The sequence below is a fragment of the Pelodiscus sinensis genome, chromosome 5, assembly GCF_052426305.1.
Source record: "Pelodiscus sinensis isolate ZL-2025 chromosome 5, ASM5242630v1, whole genome shotgun sequence".
Taxonomy (NCBI): Eukaryota; Metazoa; Chordata; order Testudines; family Trionychidae; genus Pelodiscus; species Pelodiscus sinensis.
The window spans coordinates 16734206-16750621 of record NC_143056.1 but is presented as its reverse complement, the minus strand read 5'-3'; positions in this window follow the sequence as shown (position 1 = coordinate 16750621).

Genomic DNA, 16416 nt, shown 5'->3' with positions numbered 1-16416 from the left:
TGTATTAAATTAGTCTGGGTATTGGAATATGCATTCAAACTCCTGAATTCTAATCCCAACTTCTTCCAGGGTTTTGACTAAATCACATACCCATTCCTAAAAGATATTGAGTGCTCCTTAACTCCCATTAGTGAATGTTTTGCAGGACAGGACATTTAGCCACTCAGGTTCTTCTCCTCTAGATGAATACTTTAGATTTCGGTTTGTACAGGCTACACAATGAATTGTTGGCATGACATGAAATATGTACTCTGGGCCATCCAAGTATATGTTTCATTTGTTAATCCTATTCCCAAACATTTGTTCAGGAAGGGATTAGAACGGGCAAGTTGCCATTTCCAGGAAGAACTACATTTCTTTTATCATCATATTTAAATGTAAAGCATATGTATTATATGCTACACTTCTGCCTGTTTTTTAATGTTTTGGGCCTACACATTTTTTTAAAAAAGCAAAAAGAAACAGGTCAAACAGTGGCACTGTTGCATGTATGTAGGAGCTGCCTATTTGTCAACCCAGCTCTTTAGTCCCAGTGCAGGAAAATTTTGCACTGAAATCAAGTGCTGGAGGGTTAAAATACTGAGCGATGTAACGGCATCAAAATCAAGAGGCAATGAAAGAAGGTTGCAGGAGTGTATTTGTCTTGGAGGCGATTTCAACAAGGTAGCAGCCATTGGGAGAAGGGCGAAAGGAATCCTTGCTTCTCTTGTGGTAGTTGCACCTCTGAAACTAAGGGGGCATTAAGGACGTCAGCGGTATCTCTCCTCTCAAAAGAGACATTCTGAATATTAAGGAGGAATTCTCTTTGTGGCAGGCACTGTGTTCTTTGTATTGCACATTCACTCTCCTGTAAAGCACTGTGTATGCTGTATTGGTCCCATGTAAATCACATTGGTTGCCAGAAATACATCTAAGCAATATTTTTCCTTTGGTTGAGCCCAAAGTGTGCAGTTTTAGCAGAGACTCTGATCTTGCCCCATCCTACTATGTGAGCAAGTGCACCGCACACTGTTGCTCTGCGGAGGGTCAGGTTGCATCATTATAGAAAGCATTTGTTTTATGGCTATTTGTTTTAAGACATAATGGATCTTGCTGCTGGGGAGTGTTTCCCGCGCGAGCCTGGCGCTAGACAACCTGCTGCCTCTGCCTTTCTCTTGGCTCTAGCAGCTGCAGGGCCTTAGTGTCCCCACTCACCCATCCGTACCTGTGTGCATGTGTGTGTATGTGTGAGTGCAGTGAGTCAGTGCAGCTCTCTGCTGTCTTCCTCGGCCCATTTGCTCAGGCAGCCACCTGATGTTTACCTTGGACACAGAGGAATGTCCCTTGCAGTGTACCACTTCCCGCTTCTTCTTGCAGCTTAGCCTGAGCTGCCCATTTCATTCATGCACAATCGCAACTTAAGGATCATTTTAACTGCAGCCTTGTTGTTTGTTTTTAACTCGAAGGGCTGCCCTGCCCCGGGCTTCCTGGAATCAGCCGCTGATCAGTTTCAGCAGCAGCTGACTTGGGGACACCTGGGGTAGAGCAGCTGGGGTGCTGCTGGGTTGGTCCTGCAGTGCCGCTCCTCGGCGCTACTGGACCAACCCGGCAGCGCCCCAGCTGCTCTGTCCCAGGCATCCAGATTCAGCCGCTGTTGAAACTGATCAGCGGCTGATTCCAGGAAGCCTGGGGCAGAGGAACTCTGCCTCAGGCTTCCTGTAGTCAGCCGCTGGACAGTTTCAGCAGCGGCTGACTTGGGGACACCTGGGGCAGAGCAGCTGGGGGGCTGCCGGGTTGGTCCAGTAGCGCCGAGGAGCGGCACTGCAGGACCAACCCAGCAGCACCCCAGCTGCTCTGCCCCAGGCATCCCCAAGAGCAGCTGGGGTGCTGCCGGGTTGGTCCCGCCGCGCCAAGGGTCGGCGCTACCAGACCAACCCAGCAGCACTCCAGCTGCTCTGCCCCAGGCGTGTCCGATTCAGCCGCTGCTGGTCAGTTTCAACGGCGGCTGAATCTGGACACGCCTGGGACAGAGCAGCTGGGGTGCTGTCGGGTTGGTCTGGTAGCGCCGACCCTTGGCGACAAATGAAAAATGAACTCAAATCAGACATCAAGAAAGATATCACACATAAACCTGTAGAACATTTTAACCTACATGTACACTCAATGATGGAATTAAAAGTATTCATTCTTCTACAAAGTAATTTTACCACCGAATTACAGAGAGAAACTGCTGAACTGTAATTCATTTACATATTTGTCAGTGTCAACCTGGGCTTGAATAAAGATACGGTGGTTAATGCATTACAAAGACAATTTCCCCTGCCTTTGACATTCACATTTTTACATCAAAAGCTATGAATGGAACATATCCAGCTTACTTAATTAGCTTCTTTAACAAGGGTCCTACAGTTGACATGGGTCCAATAGGGTTTGCTTTTATATATGCCTTGGATTATGTTATTTCCACTCCAACTCATCTGATGAAGTGGCTTTTATCCAAAAAGCTCATGATCCCATGTATATTTTTTAATCTCTAAGGGTATGTCTAAGACTACATGCCTCTGCTGACGGAGGCGTGTAAAATAGGCTACCCGACATAGTCAATGAAGCGGGGATTTAAATATCCCCAGCTTCATTAAAATAAAAATGGCCGCCGCACTGTGCCGGCTCAGCTGATTGTCAGCATAGCGCGCGAGTCAAGATGCAGATCGGTCAGTCAACATGAGAAGCTTTTGTCAACTGCTCCCTTATGCCTCGTGAAACAAGGTTTATAGGAGCGGTCGACAAACGCTTCCTGTTGACTTATCTGCCTCTTGACTCAAGCGCTGTGCTGACGATCAGCTGGCCCGGCACAGTGCGGTGGCCATTTTTATTTTAATGAAGTTGGGGATATTTAAATCCTGCTTCATTGACTATGTTTGGTAGCCTATTTTACATGCCTCTGTCAGCACCCTATGGTGCCACAGGGTTACTTGTTTTTAAAATTACAGACTAACATGGCCCTTCTAAGAGCAATGAGAAGAGTTCAGGAGGACTACTTGTGTAAATATTTGCAGATCATATTCATAGGAAATGGAAGTTTGAGTAAGACAGGTAGTATGTGTGTGGTCTTTGCTATGTGCAACAATCTGAGTTGTTTCTACTTTAGCTAGAAGAATATTGCAGCCTGGTTTTATTTTCATGTTGGAGCCGTTTAAATTCATAGGACCCAAAATGTGCTTTTTTTAAATAAGAAAGGACTGTTTAGTTCCCAATCCTGTGAAGATTTATGCATATTGTGAATCTCAAACATGGTAGTTTCCCACCGATTTCAATTGGCTTATTCAAAAGCATAAAGTGAAGCAAAAATATTTGCAGAATAGGGGTCTTAATATGTTCATCAGCCTACTGGGGATAGGAGCTGATGAAAACCTGATCACTTTAGTTCACATCGTCATTAAAATTCTTACACCAAATAAGTTAAGAAAGAAGAAACTAAAGCCATGCAATATAAAAATAAATATTGGCATGATTACACATACAAATTTAATTGTGCTCAAAATTGTCAGATAAAGGTCCTCAACATAAATATATATTTCAAACGATCAGATTATTTACAATAAACAATAAATTATTTCATAAAATATTATGACAAATTATAATTAGATACAACCTAGGTGTAGGGAGGGGATATATAAGAAGCATAATCTGATTGCTGTATTTATCATGGCTAAATTTTCTTACTTTTTAAGGAACAACAAAAAAAAGTGTATGCAAAACTAAAGAAGCAATATGCATGCAGAATTCAGATGCTATTTTAATTATTTTAATGACTATTCAACAGATATAGCCTTCAGCTATCAGAAGAAAATTATTACACTGAAGGCTTCAATTTTTCAACAAACTCCTCTTTAATGGGGGGAGATAAGAACAGCTTGTTATTTTTAAAAATTTTGTATTACAGCTAGAGGCTGGAATTAGAATCAGGGTCTCATTGTATTGGGCCCTGTTCATCACAGGTTAAAATATGTGTCTTTAAGAGATTGCAGTCGAATTAACACAAAGCTACAAGAGAATGTAACCCCCACCATGTGACTTATTCCTGTCCCCAACCCAGGGCTCCCCACCCCCTCCCCATGGCATGCTATCTGGAGTGGGGGCAGTCTGTCCTCATGCTGTGTGCTCTCCAAAGCAGCCTTGGCTATGCATTGGGCAGCATCCGAGGTAGGCAGCGTACACATAGCCGGAAAAGGAAAGGCTCTGGCTCTGCATTTTCCCTTCCCTCTGCCTGATAGCCCCTCCCCCCCTTGGTGTTTTAAGGAGGTGACTGTGATCATTTATGCCTCTCCCACACATCGCCCCTGAAGTGGGCTGTCAAGAAGCTGGGCAGGCAAGCTGAGAAGAAGAAACATGCCTGATTTCTGGAACAGTTTTATCAAAATCCAACCATCTCTCTGAAACAATATACTAGCTGCTCTGAAAAATCAGGTCTTAGGGAATCTCATATTGAACACCCAAAAGATGGCTTTTCTCTCACACCCATTTAATCAGTACACACAATTGAGCAAGACTTCCAAGCCAATGTGGAGTTTAGGTTGGAAGGGGTGGTGGTGCATTTTTAAAGTTAAAGGGATCACCAATCCTATGGGGTTTTTTCCTGGTGCTAATTTTGGGTCCCCCTATGGCTTTAACACGCATGTATGCACATACGCACACATTATCCTCCGTGGCCCAAATATGTGTGTGCATGAGGATCTATTATAGCTTGCATATGGCTATCTTTTAGCATAAACAAAACAAGCAACCTCAGGAGTGTTTTCAGTGTATTAGAAGTATAATATATATTCAAACTATGTCTAAAAGCCCAATTCTGCAGCTCTAGATGGACATAAATGTCTGTGGTGATGGATCCATTTGCAGGGCAAAGGTTTAATTAAATATTTATCTGACAGAGCCATTCTGTTTTGTACTAGCCATTCCACTAGTCCAACAGGTTAAACCAATAATACTGTTAGTCATTTCTCATAACAACAGTTTTATCTCTTGTTTTTACATAAGGAAGAGGAAAAAATTAAAGTGAATGCTGCCACACTATCCTTAACTCACATTTCTCCAGATTCTAATTTCATTTATCCCCATATCAGTCCAGAGTAACTCCTTGAAGTTAGTGGAGATTTACACCAATATAAATGAGATCAGAATTGAGACCTGATTTCTGGCGCTGCCGTGACAGTGAGAATAAAGATTGTGGTGTCAGCCACATTGATTTACCTTGCTTTGCCCAGTTTGTCACAAAATGAACATAATATAACATTTTAAAAATGTGTATATAACAGAAATAAATCCTTGATTTTTTTTGCAAGAATATAAACATTAAAAGTCATTTTTCTTTTACACATGAATTAGGAAGCATAATTTACTTGAAAGGAGCCTATTATACACTCAGCACTGCATTTGTTTACCCAACTGAATAGAAGTGCATTTGCTTTAATTTCAAAGTTAAGCCAATAAACGTTCATTTTTGTATTGTGGCTACAGTGTTTGACAACTGGATTGGACAACACCCATTTCAATTTGAAGTTGTTTTATCGTAATAACAGAGGAAAAAATCCTAGTTCATTATCACTCTCTTGCTTGTACTTTTGACACAAGTTGGATATTTCACTAAAGACACTGAAATAATTTATTATAATTTCTCCCAGGTATTAATATGGCTCCCTTTTCTGTAGTAACTAAGCACCTTACAATCTTTAAAAATGGGTTAGGGAAATATTATCCCCAGTCTACTGGGGTGTGTCTACACTGCACGGTAGCTCAAAATAAGGTACACAATTTGAGCTATGCAAATTGCATATCTTATTTCAATCTTATTTCCAAATATCTTTTGTAATTTCAAAATAACCCATTATTCCAAAACATCCCTTACTCCTCATGAAATGAGGCTTACAGGGATGTCGGAATAGCAAGCCCGTTAGATTTCAAAATAACAGGCTTGCTGTGAAGACGCAGAATAGCTATTTCAGGATACTCCGATATCCTGAAATAAGTGTGGCAGTGTAGACGTAGCCCTAGAGAGGAACTGAGTCACAGTGAGGCTAACAGTGGGATCTGCAAAACACCAAGGCACCTAATTTTCATTCAAATCAATGTAAAGTTCACAGAGGAAAATGGTGGCTGTCCAGCAAATTGAACCTACATCTCCCAATGGTGATTCTCCTTAGGAACAAATTATCAAGGGAAGTGACAGATGTTCTGTAGCTTGATGTCTTCAAATCAAGACCAGATGGCTTTCAGGAAGCTATCCTTTAATCCTGCACAAGTTTTTGTTCTTAGTCTGGGTAAACATCTATGGCAGAGGTGGGGAACCTTTTTTGGGTCACAGCCCCCAGAAAAATCAGTCAGGGGGGGGGCACACAAGTGAGAAATAAAACAAAAACAACAAAAAACAAAAATCCATCCCTCACCAATGTGGGTTCCCCAATGTTGGGGGGGGGGGAGCGCTGAGCCTCAAGGGCTAGATCGGGGTGGGCAATAATTGTTGATGGGGGCCACTCTAATGATTTTGGAAAGTGTTCGAGGGCTGCACTCTTCCATGGTATTAATGGAGGAGGTGTGGGGTCTGGGATGGAGGTTGGGTGCAGGAGGAAGAATGGAGTCTGAGAGGGAGTCTGGGTGAAGGAGGCAGTTGTGACTTAGGGCAGGGAACTAGGATGCAGGGTTTTGGTATGCAAGCTAGAGTAGGAGGGATTGTGATATTGGGCAGGACATTGGGGTGCCATATCTGGGAGGGCGTATGGGTGCATATGGAGTAGCAGGGCAGAAGTAGGAAGCAGAGGGTTGAGAAAAGTGGGGGGGTGCTGAGGTATGAGAGGCAGGTTCTGGCCAGGAGACTTACCAGCCAGCAGCCCAACCAGCCTGCCTACCTTCCTGCCGAGCTAAAGGCTTGCAGAGCTTAAAATGTTTCTGCCTGTTTGGCCACGTGCTTGAGTGAGTAACTGAGCAGGAGGGTTGTCAAAAAATGTATGCCTTCTTTCCAAGGACAATATGTCTAACAAACTTAGAATCATAAAATCCTAGAATCATGGAATCCTAGGGCTGGAAGAGACCTCAAGACGTCATCGAGTCCAGCCTCCTGCCCAAAGCAGGACCAATCCCAATTAAATCATCTCAGGCAGGGTTTTGTCAAGCCAGGACTAACATACACTGGATCATATTATACCTTTCTCTGCCAGCAGGAAAAGCCCGTAAATACTAGCAGATTTACAAGGCATTGCTCAGGTCCTTGACTCAATGAAAGTGGTGTTGTTTTTGGAAAATAAAAGGAAAATGTACATGCCTTATTTATCACTTCTTTACTCGGTGGAGAACCGACATTGACAGGAGAGCACACGGACATTAATTTAAGGTGTCTAAGCAGAAATGGCAAATTGATGAAGGACTGATTGCTTCAGTGTCGATCCCCAGCATAGCGGAAACAAACCCTTAGTAATGCATGGAGGATTTGGGGATTGTTGGGCACCTAAAGGCAAAGTACTGACTTTAGCTGCATATTTGATTTTGAAAAGTGCACAAATGTAGTGACAGAAGCTAAATTTCATGTGTTTATGAAAATTTACTTCTCACCTACACTCTCGCAATGCAATATCCCAGATCCTTGAATTATACATTATAGTAGTGGCTACAAATGTACAGTCTTACTCAAACATAATTGCCACTGAAAATAATGGAAACTTTTTCTGGAGTAAAGAGTACAGAGCCCATCACTTTTACAGTTTCACATTAGTTAACTGGGCAATTGAACATGAGGGTGTTAAGGCTTCTCTGTGAAAGCCATAATGCAAGAGAAGAGAATCATTTTTCTTTCCTAAGGCACTTGCAAATCAAGCATAAAATTAAGTTCTTTGAGTTAGGTAATTTGTTTGTTTAATTTGAAAGATCTTTGTGAAAATAAGGAGTATTGTCTGTTTCCCTCTTCAGACTGAAAACAAACATCTCCTGTACAGTGGTGTAAAAGCGAATATTTGGTGCTAGGCAACTTGATTAAAGTATATCCCATTTAATGAGTGGTTCCTCCCTTATCCTGCCATTGTTCCCATACAAAAAAAGGGGGAGGGTCTGCCCTTTCCCATTGTGTAGTCGCATTTTCCCGAGTTCAGCCAAAAAGAATGAAAAAGTGGTTTTTATCTTTTTTTTTCCTAAACAAATTAACTTTGTCATTTTGGAGACCAGTGGGAATTCTCAGAAGTAAAAGTTTTTAATGTTTTGCATATTAGAAAATTGCTGTATGTAGGGATTTGGCTAAACTAACAGAGGAGGAAGATGATAATGATAACATTTACCCCCACCTTATTCTTTACCTCCATTGTATTACATTAGACACTGCTACCAGAAATGATACTGAATATTATAGGAAGTACTGGAAATTTTTTGAGAGGAAGATGTGTTTTATAACTGGACCACCTAGCATTGCTTCTATACTAATAATAATATCAATTGAAACACAGTTCACTTTAATGGAGTAGCCCTCTGGATCAAATTTAGCATTTTCCTGCACTGCATGTAGTCACCATCATAGTGAAAAGTGGGCATAAAATACCAAATCAGAAATGCCTGGCACCTTGCACCAGCTTTAGTGACTTAACAAGATGAAAGTCAATGGAGAATCAGGCCTCCTCTTGATCAGAAATAGCCCTTCATTTTTTTCAAGATTTTTCTAACTTGTTTTGATTCACCAGAGCCCAGATTCTCTAGGCCAACTGATCTGTGCTTGGCCTAAATCTAGAGTGAGAAAGGAGCAAATTTGGCATTGACCACTTTTGCTACTCCCTAGGCCAGGGCTGACAAAGTCCAGCCTCAAAGTAATCACAAGTAGAAAATCTCTAAAATCCTGGGTGATCTCGTCCCTTGATTATTGCAGGTGCCTTCTCTCTTGCTCTTTCCAATCTCCCATGGTACTTCAGGCCATCTGAGAATATATAATGTTGATGAGTTGAAAAATTGCTCTTTTCAGCTTTTAGACATCCTCTTCCCAGCTTTAGAATCCCCTTTTCTGCCATCAAAAAAGAAGTACTAAGAAGCACTTCCCTTTAGTAAGGCCCCCCAAAAATTGAGTTTCTGGCTCAAGCCATTTTGGAGATATGGGGCTGCATCCTCAGCCCTACTCCATCTGCTTCATGCCACCTAACCAAGTCTTAAAGAGCCAATTATGGATTTCTCCATCAGTAGGGATACTTGGATGCCTTAGAGCTGCTGTACAGGCTTTTACATCACCATCACCCACTTCTTGCATAGGGGGATGTAGTCAGGGAAAAGCAGATATGTCTGGGACTCCAATTTATAGGGTCAAAAACTGGCTGCAGGACTGGCTTCTGTGGGTTCTTGAAGCCAATATAAGGTACAGCAGCCTACAGGGCAAAGAGTTCAGAGGGAAAGAGAAGAATGGAGCAATTTTAGAGATGTTATAGAACAGTGTTTCTTAAACTTGTTAAGACTGAGGAATACCAAACAATAATTTTTTTTAGGGGGAACACCAAGGATTTTTGGTTGAGAAAAAAAAAGTCGCCTCCTCTTTTAAGTGTGGCCATTTTGAATTCTTTTGTTCTCCATGGCACACCAGTGTACTGCAGAACACAGTTTAAGAAACTCTGTTATAGAGGAAGCAAGGACAGGATATGGCACAGACAGTTGTATCAAATATAACAATGAATCCAAGTGGCCAGTTGACAAGATGGGGTGAAGAGAGATGAGGGAGGAATTGGGGAGCCAAAGGCAAGTTCCGTTTTTTCCATGTAGAGAGATGACAGAGGGACATTTAGAAATACATGTTGGAGATGACTCTAGACAGAGTCAAAGGTGAGGTAAAGAAATGGATTTCAGCTTTTTGGGTTTAGTACAAAAACAAAGCACCAAGCCATCATTAATCTACTATGTATTTTAGAGAGTTTATCTGTTTGCCTTTTGATCAAGAACTCCTTCTAAATGGTAAAAGCTAGGACCACCAAATTTGGAACACAGCTTCCTCTTATAGTAACCTAATGTAGCATAAGGGTTTGGCTGTGCCAGAAAAACAGAATATGCCTTTAGTGGGATTGATTTTCATAAATCCAAACAGAAACAAGACAGAATCATCAAATCAAGCATTGTCCTCACAATTTACATAACTAAGTGACTATTGAAAGAGACTGAACTAAGATGAGCCAGAAAAATAAGATGAACCTGCAATTGGATTGCTTCTCAATAAACCTTACAGAAAAGAGATAAAACAGAAATTTGGAATAGTAATTATTTTGGCACAGCTAAAATCAGTGCTTAAGGTTTGAAAACTAGAAGACAATGTTATTGGAAACCAAACTGACTATTTTCCCTGGTTGTTATAACATAGCAAATGATGAGAGTTTATAGGAAAAAAATACACTTGAGTGGTACAGCAACTCTAGTAAAATTTCATTCCAGCAATATCCAGGCAAGAGAAGGTGAACATTTTAGCTCAGGAACTAAAGAACATAAAACATTTGACCAGATTGGGTCAAACCAAACATTCATCTAGTCCAATATCCTGTCTTCTGACAGTGGACAGTGCTAGGTGCCCCAGAAGAAATGAACAGAACAGGTAATTCCATTCCATTCCACTGGTGGTAGAAAGGGTTGAAGCTGTGGTTTTGATAGGGAGCAGACATTTAAAGGGTTAGGTTACATTATGTTAAAAATATCTGGCCATTCCTGCACTACAGCTTGCCCATTGCTTCCACCCAAAGAATCACACAAGTGGACAATTACACTCCCTCTGATTTTTCCTAGAGATTATTCAAGGTCATCCCCTAAAGTTCTCTTGAGCCCTGCAAAGCAGCCAAACAAGACACAGAAAAGTGCTAAAAGTGAAGATAACATCGTGCTTTAATGATGTATGTCTAGTGCTGTGTACACAGTTCCAGGCTAGATATGAAATGAAAGTTCGTCATTTCATTGGATGCTTGCAAATTTTTATACAGAATGGCTATCAAAATACTTTCAACCCAAAATCTCGAGCTCAGGCTAGAATGCCTAATTTAGCCAGTAAGGTTTGCACTATCAATACAATGCATCCAGAAATCCTGACTCCTGGAATTAAACAGTTATGAACTATTGGATACTAGAGTAATAAAAATCTACTTGCTTTGATCTGGTAGTTAAAAATGATTAAAGTATAGAATTGCATGTGCCAGCATCAGACAGATGAAAAGCTGTTGGGGAAAAAGAAAAAGTTGAAAGGCATCATAAATATAATAATTTGGAAATTTAGGTCCTTTGTTTATTTCAGCATCCTTGAAATTAAAAGTAAGTTTTTAAAAAGTATGTTTGTTAGACTATTTCTAAGGAGCACTTCCCAAGATACAATCAGTAAGCTAAAAATTGCTGAAAACAGCTAGAGCTGTATGGCTGCCTTGAAACATTTCCTATAAACCTAACAAATTAAGCTAAACCGGAACAGAAAAAAATCATGATTCAGTAAATTTAAAATTCCAACTTAAAGTGACCTTTGTACACCCACCCCTTGTGTGTTGCAAAAGAGAACAGACAGCGTGCAGTAATATAATACAGTTGACAAAGGTTCACAGGGCATGAAAGCTCTCTTCCCTAATTGTGTCCATATTATCATCCCCAAAGCACATGACATTACAACAGTACCATTTATTAACTAACAGGTATGTTATGAGCTGGTCCACTGATTTAGTTAACTATTAAGGAAAACAGATGTGTAGGGTTGGCTCTATAGTCCCGATCCTGCAAGCTACAACATGCAAATTACACTAATAAGGTTGGGTCTTATTAAAGTCAGTGGGGCCTCTTATGTTTGTGTTAGCATTTTCCAAGCAAGTATAGGAAACATCAGAAAACATATCAACTTACTAAGATCAATGTCTCCTCATCTGTTCAGTCAGGCTTTTTGGTGTTTTTGCAGCAATGGCAGAGCCAATGCAAAGATATATTTGATTTTACAGTGTCCTTGAATATCTTTGATCATTTGGATTCTTGATCAAATTACAGTCCTCCAGCCTCATGGTTCCACTGTCTGGGAGGAAGGTAGAGTTATTTTACTGGAACTCAGTGATTCAATGAAATCAAGCCTGCAGATCAGGAGGGATTTTAAGGTTTAAAGGACCATATGTTTCAATATTGTCAAGACCAGTATCCTAAGTTTCACATTTCTGACCAGAAGTCACACCTGAATTTTGTTAGACAGCCTGTAATTGTCCTGCAGTAAAGATACGGAAACACAAGTTACAATGAGACAAGAACAACACTATAAAAGTCAGCTTTTTGGAATCATCTTTTATTTACATATAAATTGACTTTGTTTTTTACATATGCATTAATCCCATGTTTGCATGTTCCTGCTGTTATGATCATTACCTTCAAAGCTGGATGGTTGTCACTCAAGCATAAAATATTCTTCCTGTTGTTTTTAAACAAGCAGTAGGATAAATGCTACTTTATGGCTCCTAGTGTTTTGGTACATTGTGCCCTATTTCTGATATCAAAATTATGCATAATCCACCTGAGTTTGACAGAAAGAGAAACATGAGACTCACCAGGGCTCTACAGCCAGTAGAGATCAGATTTTTTCATTCTAACAAGACCTACTTGCTATATGAGAAGCTACCTACAAGATTATGTCAGTCCTTGGGCAAGTCACAATAACCTCCCTGCAAAACAGCTTCCCCATCTGTATAATGGGAGTCGTACTTATCTTTCCGGAAGGCATACAGGGCGCGGGGGCTTAATTAAGTAGTTACAATTTGTGAGGTCCTCAGATGAAAGGTGCTTTAAAAGTACAAAGTTTTATCAGAGTGGGATGGGGTATTCACACCCCACGCCTGGATGGAAGGGGTTAATGGGTGATACCGGGCCCAGCTAGCCTCACTCTTCTGACCCTACAGAGCATGCTCCAAATGGAGACAGAGTTAAAAGAGAACAACTCAGTGCAGAAGGGAGTGGCTGGGGAGGACTGCAGACCTACTCAAAAGATTCCTACTAAAAAGAGCTGGTGAAGCTTCTCTAAGAGAATGGGTCTCAAACTCATGGCCCACAGTTCCGGAATCCAGCCTGTGTGTGGCTGCCAGCACGAGTCCCTGCAACTCAGGGGTGTGTATGTGTCCAACCCTTCCCCCACGCCCAGCCTCTGCTCTCCCCGATCCTGCCTCTCCCCGCTCTTGTTACCCCATCTCTGCTCCAATTGCACCCCTTCTCCCAAGCCCTCTCCTCTGAGGGACACACCTCATGGATAACAGGGGGCCTGGCTGCTGCATTGTTCTGCTTCCCTGTGGCTCCCACCACTGCCGGGAGTACAAGGAACTTGACCCCTGCTACCAGACCCAGGCTACCCAGGGCACCGCGGGCTAACTTGAGTATAGGGACCCTCCCAACTGGTTAAGTCAACTCCTGCTGGACCCCCAAAGCAAAGGGCCCAGGACAGACCCCATGAACCATCCTATGGATGGAATGGTCCTGCACACACCTCCCCTGGGCCTCAAGGACTAGCAGCAGTGCTGAGCTACCAGCCAGAAGCCCCTCTAGCCCTCCTGTAGGTGGCAGTGGAGACCCCTGGGGATGGGGAGTTAAATCGTCTAGAGGCGGCAGGCTGGGTGGGGAACACACAGAGAGTGGGGTAATTTTGAACACGGAGATCTCTGTCTCTCTGGAGCTCTGCCAGAGGAGGCATCTGGTGGCCCATTAGAATGGCACAGGCCCTATGGTAAATTGAATTTGAGACCCCTGTCTAAGAGGACAAAACTGTATGCAGAGCCCTGCTAGGGCTGACAGGCTTTGGTTTCCAGAGGCAGTGATAGGAAGTGATCCAGGGAAAGCAACTCAGAAGGCCCCTTCCCCTTCAGAGGCCAAATGCTGCTGACTTTCCTAGAGTCCTCAACTGAAGCCTGGTGAAGTGGGCAAGCCAGGCCTCCTCTACCACTGCCACACCAATGAGCAGATGCTAACCACTAGGCTCTTCTGCTCCCAGAGGACCCCATTACATAGAGCTTTAAATCACCAGGCTACGCTACATCAAGATTTCAGTTTTTAGTGCCGATAAATCAACATGACTAGCTTTCAGAACGTGCAGAGCTCTAGCGTTAGGTAATATCTGGTGCAAATTAAGTGCACGTCCATGTTCCAGGTTGACCCAGGACCACTGGTCCCTCTCATTTTTTCCATCCATGTACGGAATAAATTTTGTTATGTGCACCAGGACATGTGAGGATGTGCACCACCAGTAGAAACATGCTGACTGCTGTGGGCACCCTGCAATTGGGCGGCATTTGAATCTCCCTTGGGTGGCCACCCAAGAGCTTAGCATATAGGCAACATTGACCAGGGCTCTCAAATCAAGACTCTCTTCTGGGAGAGAGTAAGCACTGTCTCTGGGATCATTGCTGATGTGGGCTACACCCCTTTGGGACAGCTTGAGGAAAGAATTTAAGCACAGTCTTAAAGATAAGTGTGTGTTTAAAGTGGACATCCGAATCAGCATGACCTCATCAGCTGGGCCTTAAGCTCTGACAATGGATATATAGGGACACTAATGAGGAGGCTGCTGAAGGATCAGTGATCAATGCAGTTTCTGGCCTGCTGATCAGTACAGCCCCTGGCCATGTTCCCTCTCTGGTCAGCAACCTGGCCACTTACATGAATTGGGCAGGTGGAGTAGTGATTGCCCACTTCCTCGCCCAATGCAAAATAAATAAAATGGGTAAAAGTTATTAGTTCCCAGACAGAGACAAGGATAAGCAGATCTCCAGACCCTGTGGTCTGACTGGAGGTAAGGAACATTCTCTGCTATAATTAACCTGCACTTCCATTGTAAAATGAAAGCTTTGGGTTGTGATTTTCAAGGAGGGCACCTAACTCCTTTAGGTTCCTTTGAAAATTCCAGCCTAATCCTTTCACCTAGTCATTGTTCATTTCAGACTGTCATCATGGTCTTTTGGGTGTTTTCACAGCATGATCACTTTATCACATTCATGTTTTTATTTATGGACCAAACCATTAGTGACATAAATGGGGTGCCTCTTTAAATTAGAAGACATCTTGGAGTATGCTATATAGAGCACTAAGCCCTTCCACTAATAGTAAATGACCGTTTATTGTTTCCCGTTGAGATGCTTGGCATGGGGTTGTTGTAACAGTAACATGACACATCTGACTGCTTGGGGGAAAAAACCATGATGGGTAAGGAAAACAAAATTTCCAGGAACATACAAAATTGGGAGAGGGCAGAAAAAAAGAAGAAAAAGCCCATATATGCATGGCAAAACTATATAATAAAAGTTTTCCAAGCAATCACACATCATTCCTTAAAGGCAAACAACCTTTTCTTTAACAGCTATTTCCTGCATTTGTGATTTTCCTTGAAGAGTGTTTCAGCAACCGCCTTTTCCAAAATAGGAAAAGAAGTTTTGTTTCAATGACCCTGGAACCCTCTTGAAAAATATTACCTCTCCTCTCCAAGTCTACGGCTATGTCTAGACTGCAGGCTTCTTTCAGAAGAAGCTTTTCTGGAAGAGATCTTCTGAAAAGACTTATTCCAAAAGAGTGAGTCCACACTGCCAAAGCACATTCTGCTTTTTTGAAAGATAGTGTCCCCATTGAATGGACGCTATCTTGCATTTAAGCTGTGATTACTATGGATGGAGTGGCCACCAGGGCACCTGTGTTTTTTCCTCTTTCCTCTTCTTTCGAAAGAACTCTCTTTTCGCCATCCACACATGCCTTTTCCCAAAAGAGCTCTTTTGGAAAAAGGCTTTTTCCTCATAGAACGAGGTTTACCAATGTTGGAAAAACCCCTCAGTTCTTTCTCTTTTTTTCGAAGATCACAATTGCAGTATGAACATAAGTGAAGTTTTTTCGGAAACAGTTTAAAAAAAAAAAAACCTCTGCAAAGTAGACATACCCTAAGAGTGACTATTCTGTCGAATAACAATGACTAGGTTAGAGTCTATTCCAACTGGAGCTGTGGAGACTTGAATGGTGAGAAGAACTTTTCTTAGGTAACATTTGTTAAAAAAATATCTACCCTTATTCTAAGTACTATCTGTTCAAACTATTCTGCCTTTGCAGCAACGTTTTAGGCTAAAGATTGGGACCAGCCAGTAGTACCAAGGAGTTTTTTGTTTCTACAGTATCAGAATCCATCTCACATTATTAAGCTTCATTTATTTTAGCAATTTCAAATATTTAAAGGGAACTGTACCTATTTTCCAGGATAAGGGGCCTGCTCCTCCTCCTCCTCCTCCTCCTCCTCTTCCTCTGTTTACACCAAGGTAAATTACACTGAGTACCAAATCTTGTATTGGGTGACAGATCATGATAGAACCCCAACTTCCTAATAAACTAGGCTATGCAACTTTGTATTTTGAATTGTTGGCCCCAAGGCAACTGCCCTCTTTGCCCTTCCTCTCCCCCTGTTGGCAGGCCTACCTACTG